At 38.4% G+C, this 10946-nt stretch overlaps 1 long non-coding RNA gene across 2 annotated transcripts; it reads left to right on the top strand.

The window, feature by feature from the left end:
• Window positions 1-489: 489 nt before the first annotated feature.
• Window positions 490-9724, top strand: LOC130462039 (uncharacterized). Of its 2 annotated transcripts, XR_008922157.1 has the most exons (3): window positions 494-660; window positions 757-1022; window positions 1676-9724. It is a non-coding gene; the product is annotated as an uncharacterized lncRNA (long non-coding RNA). The 2 variants fall into 2 exon arrangements; XR_008922156.1 differs by lacking the exon at window positions 1676-9724 and having other exon boundaries at window positions 490-660; window positions 757-1158.
• The last annotated feature ends 1222 nt before the right edge of the window (window positions 9725-10946 follow it).

Here is a 10946-nt window from a genome sequence, read left to right as displayed (position 1 = left end):
AGAGAATATTGTAGTCGGTTGAATCTAAGGCGGATCCGGACGTGTTGTGGACTATATACGGAGGGACGACGCTTGGAGTCTCGTACTTGTTCTTGTTCGGTTCGGGAGCATCTAGGGAAGGCACGCATCGCATAGTATGTATACTAAATTATGCTAATTGACTCAATTTGGATTCTAGCTTTATTGTAATCCCCCGTATATTTATAAAGTTTATTAATATATTTTTACGTATAATTAATTATATTTAAATTATATTTGTGAATTTTAGTAATAAATATATATATTTAATGTATATTTATTTATTCAAATGCATTTTAAATATTTTAAGGATTTATGAGATCAAAAATAATTTTAGAAATTTATTTTGAAAATAATTGGAATTACAAAAACGCTTTGAATTTGGAAAGCAATCCTAATCAGTTTGGATTCAAACATCAAAACCCAATCATAATCCTAGCCCAAGTAGTTGCTCACAATAATTATCTCTCCTCACAATTCATTAACCCATAAACAAAGTCACATAAATTTGTTTTGCTCCTCTCCCTTTCACGTGAAATCATAAACTCTCAAACCCTCCTTCCCTGCTTCAGCACCACCGAACTCCTCCTTGTTTCAGCGCCGTCGGACCGCTGCCGCTGCGCCACCGCCCTCCGCCAGTCGGTACTCCCTCTTCTTCTCTTCCCTCTTGATTCGTTCTTTTTCTTCTTTGGTTTTTCCGCGCCTCCTGAATTTGTTTCTGCTTGACTGTCGAACTAGCTAGCACCGTCGTGCGCGGCCCACGACCACCAGCCACCTTCTTCATTCCCTCCACGAGGCGCCGCCCACCTACAGCGTCGTTGATGCGCTGCCAGCCATCAAATCTCCCCTTCCTCTTCGTCGCGGGCTACCACCACAGGCTCACACAACATCGCCACCGTTGCGCGACCACCTAGGGCCACCACCCGCGTCGCCCAGCGCCGACAACCACCCACCTGTCGCGCCGCCCTGCCGCCGGCAGCACTCCCTTTATTCTCTCTCTTTTGGTTAATTCTTTACCCTTTTATTTAATTAATGTAATATTTATGTTTTAATAATTTAATTAAGGTTTTCATATTTTAAATTATTAGTTTTGATAATTTATATTTAGAATTCAGATTATATGTTGATATTATAAACTAATTTGTTTTCAGATTTGTTAATTATGTTTAAGTTAGGGTTTTAATTATGTTTATTAATTTAATTCATGTTTTCTTGGATTAGATTTATAGTTTTATGGGTTCATTATAATTTTCAGATTATATGTTCTATATAATTAAGTTGTTAATTTTCAGATTATATAATTTGATTAAAATAGGAGTTTTAATTATTAAAGCATGAATTTTAAGGCTTTAATGGTTTTAAATCGCGGTGGGATCATTGGGGATTATTGAATGTGTTTTTTCAATGTTCTAAGCATGTTAATTTGGTCTTGGAAAAGTTTTTAAGCGAGTTATATTGCTGGAAATTTAAAGTATGATGTTTTGAGGAGTTTTCAACGAATTTCAATCTTTAATTCAATAATTGTTATGCTAGGAAATCAAATATTCATGTTTTGATATTGGGGAAGGTTCTAAATATATTTAGAATGTATTTAGAATGCTTTATTATAGTTGTGAATATTTACAAGTTGATTGGAAATCTTTGTTTGTTTTTTTAGGCAGAGAATTCTCTGTAGGCGACTTTTGAAAGTGTTAAAGTAGCCTATCAGTTTGTTTACACAAGGTACGTACATACCTCTGTGATTGTGGATGTTGTAGACACCTACTTTTGTCCCCATTCCCAAAAGGGAAGGTTCGATGATGAGAACATAAATCTCCACTTGGCAACGCATCTCCTATAAAATAACGAATCTCAAATCACCCTTTCATTTCAGCCAAAGCTTCCATTTATAGAAACCTGCTAAAAATAGTAGCTGCCGTAAAAGGTAATTGCTAAAAGTAGTAAGAATAAAAAGATAGAAACCTGTCAGAATTAGGTGTTGCACTCCAACATAAATCCTAAAAGAGATAGAAATTGTAAAAGGAATTCTATTCCTATCGCAATTCGATAAAAGAGTTAACGTATTAATTAAACTCATAACGAACCTAGAGTTCCTAAAGGGACCAGACGCATTCTGTCGTAAATTGATACGCACCAAATAACTCGGATTAAGTCTCTTAATGGACTCCATACTCTAGAGTCCAATCTGACAAAGAATTCTGCCCAGATCCTATTTTCAACGCCCAGCCCTGGGCGCCGAAATCTTAGACGCCCAGTGCTGGGCGCCGAAAATACCTGGGACAGATTCTTTTCCTAAACCGTTTCGTATTCATATTCCTGAAAATCTATCTTTCTACGCCACTTTTTCCTATAAATAGACCCCTAAAGCCGACGTGAAAACAACACACAATTCATCATCTGAGTATTGACTCCAACCCTAAGCCTAAGCCTCACGCTGCGAAATTGATCCCGCGTTCTGTCGCAATCGACCCAAAAGTCGAACAGAACGTATCATGTCCCTTGTAGCCGAAGAATTAAGCCCGGATACTGGAACCTTGCTTGGAAACTCGAGATTCGTTAAATAAAAGGAGAAATAGCAAAGCCAAAGTGGTTAGTTTTCTGAGAACCACAACGCACCTCTCAAGGGTGCGTTGTAATGTGTCCCTTCGTATGATTTAATCGCTTTCATCACCCCTTTATAAAATTGTTAAACTATTAATTTGATTGTTCTATCACGCCTAATAAAGATAATACCTTGGACAATTGGACTATCATGCTAGGTACCGTAAATCAATCTAAATAAGATAATCACGATCGATTTAGTATTATGTGTTGCATATTGCTAAAATTAATTCAGAGTAGTTTAATAGTTAACGCATGTCCCTTAAATTATTTATGCTTAGCTAGTAAGGATAACCTGCCTCTGGAGTTACCGAAGAGCACTCCTCTCGGTAGTTATAGTCCCCCGAACTCTCAATCTCTGTCCTGCGGGTGTACATTAAGCGATCCCCACACCAGGGATCACAAGGGAACCTATGGCCGTCGTGGTCAAACATAATTTCACTCCCTTTATGTCACGATAATCGGGTTTTGTCAGTTTTCTCATTGTCGTTAAAAACTGAATGACGACTCCTATATTACTAGTCGATTGGGTGTAAACTCACAGGAAATCCAATTACACTTGATCTGACAACGTCACGCCCACCAGGGACGAGGTCACGCATTAGCCTCGTGCTTTTTCGACCCCCTCACAGTGGCGACTCCGCTGGGGAAGTGAAGGAAATACTCGTGCTCGTAGGTAATCAAAATAGCCGAAGGGTGAAACGATGCTACCCTACGTTTGTTTCCCTATCAAGTTGGGACAACCTGAAAATCAGCATATTAATGTGAACGGGCAGAACCGCATAACGAATCTTGGCTCCCTTGGCATGTTTCATCTCGGGAGTTGGGACTAAGGATACCCATCGCCAACCGGGGGGTGCATACGCTTCGAATGTTGTCCACTCGGCACTTGTCGCTAGTAGTACACCAGTCCTAAACCCAATCGCTCGCCCACTAGGACCCTCTCATTGGTGCATGCCCCCTTGGCTTACATCGTGATTGGCCTCTTGGGACGAAATTCGTCTGTTGAAGGCACTACCTTGACCGGGGCATATGTTGGATCTACGATAGAAGCGGTACCAAGCCGACGCAAATATTACCCATAGAAGCCTATCATAAACTACATGACATATTATTATCTTGCCTCATATTGTAATGTTAGTTATGTGTAGCGAATTATGTGATTGTATATGACGAATAATACTAGAAAACCAACGACCTTAAAAAAAATTGTCCAAACATTCATAAACACCAATTGGCCGAAGAGTTACACCAAAATACGTGTTCCGCAACCCCGGACGATCGCCACAAAAATATGCGACGCCCAGGACGGCCTGTAACGGATCCCACGACGCTGCATAACGCGCAAAGGACGTTATTGGGCAAGCACGCAAAATTAAGTCGTATATACGAAAAAAATAGACGAACAGAATACGAGTACCAGTCAGGGACGCATTTTCAGCGCCCCTGGCTGGGCGACAATTATTTCAACGCCCCTGCTAGGCGCTGAAGTTGCTGCTTGGCCTTTTGGCCAGACACCGCAGCCTCGGTGCCCGCGCACAAAATATACGTAGCAATAAAAAATTCGTAACAAATTTGCTACGAGGACGTATGAAAAAGGCACTCAAATTCTAAGAACGACTTATAAAATAAATAACTCCTTGCGTCGTCATTAGGCCTCCTATGACGACAATGTTCGGCACCAAAACCAAGCATGCTAATTAAAATAACCTTGAATGTCAAATGGGCAAAGTATTCAAAAAATAATGTTCAAATAGAGTTTTCAAGGAAAAATAATGTTCGAATAAAAAAATAAATAAATCCGACTCTAGACTAGGCTATGCCAAAGTACAATCTAAATCCTAAGTCTTAGTTGTCTTATCCATAGAATCGGTCCTAATGCTTGGTGTCGTTCTGCAAGTTAAAAGGTTAAACCATATTGAGTCTCCCTTCCTAACATTTAAATCAATAAGCACCCATATGTAATTGTCATCCCTTACTAAGAATCTACGGCCTCAATACTCTCTCTCACAAATAAAAAGAATATATTATGTAATCCAAGTATTTGCAAAATGGAAACAGTCACATTCTGAAAATCATTCCTCCATAGTCGCACCACCCCCAAAGTGAACCTAAGGTGTCAATACCATTGGCAAAAAATTAATGGCCTCAAGGCTTATGATCACATTGGGTCACGACTATCATAGTCCTCTCGAGCCCTTGAAATACTCCTAAGTACGGACTAAAAGATTTTCCATGAACGCAACATGACAAACCATGAAAATACTCAAATCGGCATGCCATAAGGCTACCATCGGGGTAAAGCAATACACACTAAGAGGAAAGCCGCACTAATGTTTCTAGTCTTGCAAAAATGAAAATTCGATCTCCCCAACTAACCACCTCGCCAACACTAAGCAAAATGGCGCATGACAAATGAACACCCAAGGGTTAAAATCTAAAGTGTCAAACAACGAAAGTTATTGTCCAATTAGCCTGAGTCTGAGAATCGCTTGGTCAAGTATTATAGGCTTACGCCACGTCATTATCTTGAGTCTAGGCCACCTCCTTGTATTCATACACGGGTTATAATCAGAAAAATTAATGAAAGTTCGAGTCTAAATCACAACTTCCAATTAAATCCCGGAAACTGAAATTTGAAAAGAAGCGAAAAAAATTATTTTCGATGTAATTCTTTCGTTAAATTTCAATAAAGTAAAAATAACATTTTGAATCTACGCTATTTGCACATTTTAAGAAACGACTAAATACGCTTGCAAAGTAAGACAATTTAAAGGCCCACCCTAGGCCTACTAAAGTTAAAGGTCCACTATAGGCCTACCAAACGAGGCTCACTCAGTCTCGCCTCGTGACTCAAAGACCACAACCATCTACCTTTTAGCCCAAATAAAAAAAAAATTAAAGGATTTATGTTGGGGAGAAATCCCAAGCAAAAAGAAAAAAAAAAGAAAGAGAAAAGGGAGAGCGAAAAGAGCGAGCCATGAAATACTTAAAGAGAAAGAGAAAAGGGAGAGCGAAAAGAGCGAGCCATGAAATACTTAAAGAGAAAGAGAAAAGGGAGAGCGAAAAGAGCGAGCCATGAAATACTTAGCCCGTACCTCCCAAAGTGCGAAATCTACCCAAGTAAACGAAGGAAAAGAATTGAGTCAACCAACCGAAATCATACCACAAAAACTACATAAAGTTCTACGATCTTCTACCCTTTCCAATCCTCATGCTTGACTAATACCTATACAAATTATCCTATCTCATTCAACCCATCTTTCAAGCCGTCTTGTGTCACGAATAAAAAAAAACAATGAAAAGTACATTCTACGCTTAACGTAAAAAAAATATAATAGTATAATAATAAAAAATGAAACTTTGCAAAGCGCCTTTAAAGTTCGTCTAAAAAGAAAGAAGAAGCATCTAGCGCACAAAAAAGATTCGCAAATATTTGGCACAAAAGGAAAAGAAGCAACGCACCAAAAAAGATCTGTCCAGAAATCATTTTCAGCGTCCAAAGCTGGGCGCCGAAATCTTTAACGCCCCAGACTGGGCGCCGAATCTCTCTCTGCTTGCCAAATTCTGCCCAGAAGTGCTCGTCATTTTATCCGCACATACACGGAAAAATAACGAACACTTGGGGGGGGGGGGGGTACAACACGAATTCAGATATACGTACCAAAATTCAGATATAGGTACCAAAAAAACACATGAAAAGATTTTTGTACAAAATACATGGCTTACGGCAAAGCAGCAGATTAAAATAATAATAAACTTCAGTTATTCTACCGTTTCAAATAATATGTTTCCATCTCAGAACATACTTATCGAATTCGGCATTCTATGAAACCATTTTCTAGGCTAAGAACTACGCAAGACCTGATTCCAAATTAAATCTATTTAAGGCGGATACGTAGGCAATCCATGATTCGGTCCAACCAATTTGCAAAAATGTTAAAGCCTATAGAATAACAAGAATAAAAAAATAGAGTCCCTTATTCAAGTTTAATTACTTGCAATCCAAGTCGAAAGAAAATGAGAATCTTTAAAAAAACATTTTATAAAAACAAGGGGGTTTTCTTGTTTAGCTAACCCTGAAAATGAGAATCTTTAAAAAAAGATTTTTACCTCGTGATTGGGCTTGGCCAGGCCTGGTTACATTTTATAGCTTTGATTTCGAAAACATCTGTAGATACTTCCAATGACAAAGTGAAGGAGTTTCTATACATCTTTAGGTACTTCCAATGACAAAGTGAGGGAGTTTCTATACTTAACAAATTCCAATGACATGTGAGGAATGTGTTAACACTTCAAGTGATGACCCTTAAGTCAAATGTTATCACTCGGGGGCCCGTGAGACCCTCGCAAAACAGGTCACATACACCATGGCTTGTATGACGCACTCCGTCTGATACTTTGACCATCGTTTTACTCCAAGACTCAATCAAAGTGGGGGCTAACTGTAGACACCTACTTTTGTCCCCATTCCCGAAAGGGAAGGTTCGATGATGAGAACATAAATCTCCACTTGGCAACGCATCTCCTATAAAATAACGAATCTCAAATCACCCATTCATTTCAGCCAAAGCTTCCATTTATAGAAACGTGCTAAAAATAGTAGCTGCCGTAAAAGGTAATTGCTAAAAGTAGTAAGAATAAAAAGATAGAAACCTGTCAGAATTAGGTGTTGCACTCCAACATAAATCCTAAAAGAGATAGAAATTGTAAAAGGAATTCTATTGCTATCGCAATTTGATAAAAGAGTTAACGTATTAATTAAACTCATAACGAACGTAGAGTTCGTAAAGGGCCCAGACGCATTCCGTCGTAAATTGATACGCACCAAATAACTCAGATTAAGTCTCTTAATGGACTCCGTACTCTAGAGTCTAATCTGACAAAGAATTCTGCCCAGATCCTATTTTCAACGCCCAGCCCTGGCCGCCGAAATCTTTGACGCCCAGCGCTGGGCGCCGAAAATACTTGGGACAGATTCTTTTCCTAAACTGTTTCGTATTCATATTCCTGAAAATCTATCTTTCTACGCCACTTTTTCCTATAAATAGACCCCTAAAGCCGACGTGAAAACAACACACAATTCATAATCTGAGTATTGACTCTAACCCTAAGCCTAAGCCTCACGCTGCAAAATTGATCCCGCGTTCTGTCGCAATCGACCCAAAAGTCGAACAAAACGTATCATGTCCCTTGTAGCCGAAGAATTAAGCCCGGATACTGGAACCGTGCTTGGAAACTCGAGATTCGTTAAATAAAAGGAGAAATAGCAAAGCCAAAGTGGTTAGTTTTCTGAGAACCACAACGCACCTATCAAGGGTGCGTTGTAATGTGTCCCTTCATATGATTTAATCGCTTTCATCGCCCTTTTATAAAATTGTTAAACTATTAATTTGATTGTTCTATCACGGCTAATAAAGATAATACCTTGGACAATTGGACTATCATGCTAGGTACCGTAAATCAATCTAAACAAGATAATCACGATTGATTTAGTATTATGTGTTGCATATTGCTAAAATCAATTCAGAGTAGTTTAATAGTTAACGCATGTCCCTTCAATTATTTATGCTGAGCTAGTAAGGATAACCTGCCTCTGGAGTTACCGAAGAGCACTCCTCTCGGTAGTTACAGTCCCCCGAACTTTCAATCTCTGCCCTGCGGGTGTACGTTGAGCGATCCCCACAACAGGGATCACAAGGGAACCTATGGCCGTTGTGGTCAAACATAATTGCACTCCCTTTATGTCACGATAACCGGGTTTTGTCAGTTTTTCTCATTGTCGTTAAAACCTGAATGGCGACTCCTATATTACTAGTCGATTGGGTGTAAACTCACAGGAAATCCAATTACACTTGATCTGACAACGTCACGCCCACGAGGGACGAGGTCACGCATTAACCTCGTGCTTTTTCGACCCCCTCACAGATGTGTGTTATTGTTGAAATGTATTTATGAACTTGTTTATGTTGAAATTTCATGTTCAATGCCGTTGGATGAATGCGTTGAGCATATATTTTTATTATAATAATTATAACATGTTATCATGGATGTTTGATGTAAGCATGTCAGTTGGGAACTTTATATTATTTTATACATATTGGTTCAGATCGATTGATCGTTGTTCCCTTTTAGCAATTCACTACTTTATGAGGGTCGAGGACCTTGTTTAGTAAGTTGATCATTTACACATACATAAAGGTGTTTAACCATTGATAAAGGAAAGGTTGAATTAATTGGAATGGATTCTTGATTGATAACTTTGTGATCGCTTACCTAATTCCAAGATAAAAACAGTTGTGAATACTTGTTGATTATATGATTTATGTGATTGTCGAGTCATAACAAAGTATTAATCGGTAAATCATGTAAAGTGAAACTGGATAGCAATAGCTTTAGACTGTGCACGTCTGAAGTGACGGACAAACAGGAGTTGGGGTTCATGGTGGTAGCCCATGACCTTTTTCTGGGACCGGATTGATCACCGTGTTCTCTTTTATTCAAAAGTTCCTCGATATCGCAAGTCACTGAGGTTACAGAGTCGCGCCCGTACCTCGTCTTCCTTAGTGAAGACTTCTGGTTGGACAACTCGGTCTATTGACTATTTCAATTAAAATAGTATTTTTGTTATAAAAGTCTAGTCTAGTCTAGTCTAGTGTAGCCTAATCTAGTTAAGTGTGGTCTTCAAATTAATATGTTTTGTCTGCCCTTACTTATGTTTTATTAGTATCATGTTAGGATTGTTCGTTTAATAGAATCATGTTAGGATTATTAATGATTTAGTATGTAGTACTCAGCTTTGCTGATTACGTACTTTGTTTGTATATGTTGATCATGGCTATGCCTTGTTGATCCTGGGATGACCCATTTTGGTGAGCAGTCTCTAAGGATCAATAAGCATTGTCCATCTATAGGTTTGAAGATGATGCATCATTGAGATCGGGATTAGAGAGCTTTTATTTAGTTTTGATTCGCTCAGTTGACTTGGGTTTGTTAAATTGAAATTTAAACTTGTCGTACTAGCTACGTCACTTTATTTTCGTTGATCGGTTTTGGATTTTACTCTGTAATTGATTATTTATAAACCTAAAGTTAGTTTTATGTTTTCCGCTGCAAAATTCTGAATAAGCCGTTACGTTTTCACACGGGAGATAATGCCTTGATAATTCTCTACATTTTATATTAAAAGGTTATTTTAGAAAAGAGAGAAGTGTCGGGGTGTTACATGTAACGTTTTTTCACATGAATTATATTGTTTATATTGTTCATAACCCTACACTCCCCGTATTAGTAAATGTCCACCAAACCCTCAATCTCTACTCCGATGGATGTATGTTGAGCGATCTCCACATCGGGGATCACAAGGGAACCTAAGGACGGTTTGGTAAAAAAGTGACCCTGAGTTTCGATTGTAACTCTCGTATCACAATAACCGGGTTTTGTCTATTTTCCTCATTGTCGTTGAAAATTGAATGACGACTCCAAGGTCTAGTAAACAGGAGGCTACGACCACCTAGTTAGTCCTCGTTTACTTAATATTGCTTGCCACACATCCGCGAGGGAAGAGAATGAATAGACCCTAAACCCGTCTTTTCCGACCCCCTCACACTCAGTATCTCGTTGTCCATCAAATTTCATTAACATCTGATTTCAAGCGACCATTAGACTTGCTGTCCAATGAATTTAAGTTTTCTTGCTTACACCATATCCATTCGCATTCACTTATAGATACTTGATGTTGAATTTTCGAACTGCCATTCCCTATAACACCCTAATAATTCCTTCCCTTTATAAAACTATTTTCCAACTTAAAATAAAGGAATTATCAAAGTATTACCGCGACCATAATAACGGCTAAGGCTAGTACCAGAATTACGCAGCGGAATTAACTAACTTTCAAAACAATAAATAATAGTTAATGGTCTTACTACAAGTTGGAACCATAACGGCCCACCAAAATACTTTAAATCAAAATCCATTAACTAACTTGAAATCATTATAGTCTAAACTACATATAATAAATAGATTTTTAAACATTTCAAGTAAATAAACTCTCTCATTCAATCTCTTGAAAGGTTACTTGGCTTGTAAGTCACCTCTAGAAACCTGTTAATTAATATTCTACTCTCCAACAATGCAAGTGCAAATGATGGATCATCATAGGGTCATTACGGCAAAGGCCATGGCCAAAACACAAAGCACGTAATCAGCGAAAGCTGAGTACAAACAAGCTAGAATGAAATCTTATATCTATCATGCTTCATTCCAACGGTAACTTAGATCACAAGTGAAAGATAACTAAGTAAACAATTAATCATGAAGACAAG

The sequence above is a fragment of the Spinacia oleracea genome, chromosome 5 (assembly GCF_020520425.1).
Source record: "Spinacia oleracea cultivar Varoflay chromosome 5, BTI_SOV_V1, whole genome shotgun sequence".
In the NCBI taxonomy this organism is placed as follows: Eukaryota; Viridiplantae; Streptophyta; class Magnoliopsida; order Caryophyllales; family Amaranthaceae; genus Spinacia; species Spinacia oleracea.
This window is presented reverse-complemented; position numbering and strand designations above follow the sequence as displayed.